Here is a 499-nt window from a genome sequence, read left to right as displayed (position 1 = left end):
TACGAGAGCGAACTCGTCTTACTTTACTGTTAGTAAATCGTTGTAAACATGGATCGAGATTTCAATCAAGCAGAGAGCGATCTGTTGAATCAATCCCATTAAATTGCTAACTTGAGGGAGTGCTTCGCGTGGATAGAAGAGTGCAATGAATTAATTAACCAGCTTGAAGAATGCAATCATGTCAAGCGTCCACGGCTCTCCATTGGATGCAGGCAATCTCTAATCGCTACAATTACACGACTCGAGGGTACGAAGACTCAATTAGAAAGACGATTTCTGCATTTTGGTGGTGATTACGCGAGCACTAGCAATAACAGTGACAATAACGTGGAAAGATCTTTTGTTTGGCGAGAGATCGATGCGGCGTTTAAAAATCGAATTTTAACCGGTGCGGTAATTAACGCGAATTATATGGAGCCGCGATGATTTTTAAAAGACATCAGCAGTGTAGTGCTCGAGCGAGTGCAAGATACAATAGAAAGACACAACTGTATAAAAG

This window comes from Trachymyrmex cornetzi, unplaced genomic scaffold, assembly GCF_001594075.2.
Source record: "Trachymyrmex cornetzi isolate Tcor2-1 unplaced genomic scaffold, Tcor1.1 scaffold615, whole genome shotgun sequence".
In the NCBI taxonomy this organism is placed as follows: domain Eukaryota; kingdom Metazoa; phylum Arthropoda; class Insecta; order Hymenoptera; family Formicidae; genus Trachymyrmex; species Trachymyrmex cornetzi.
This window is presented reverse-complemented; position numbering follows the sequence as displayed.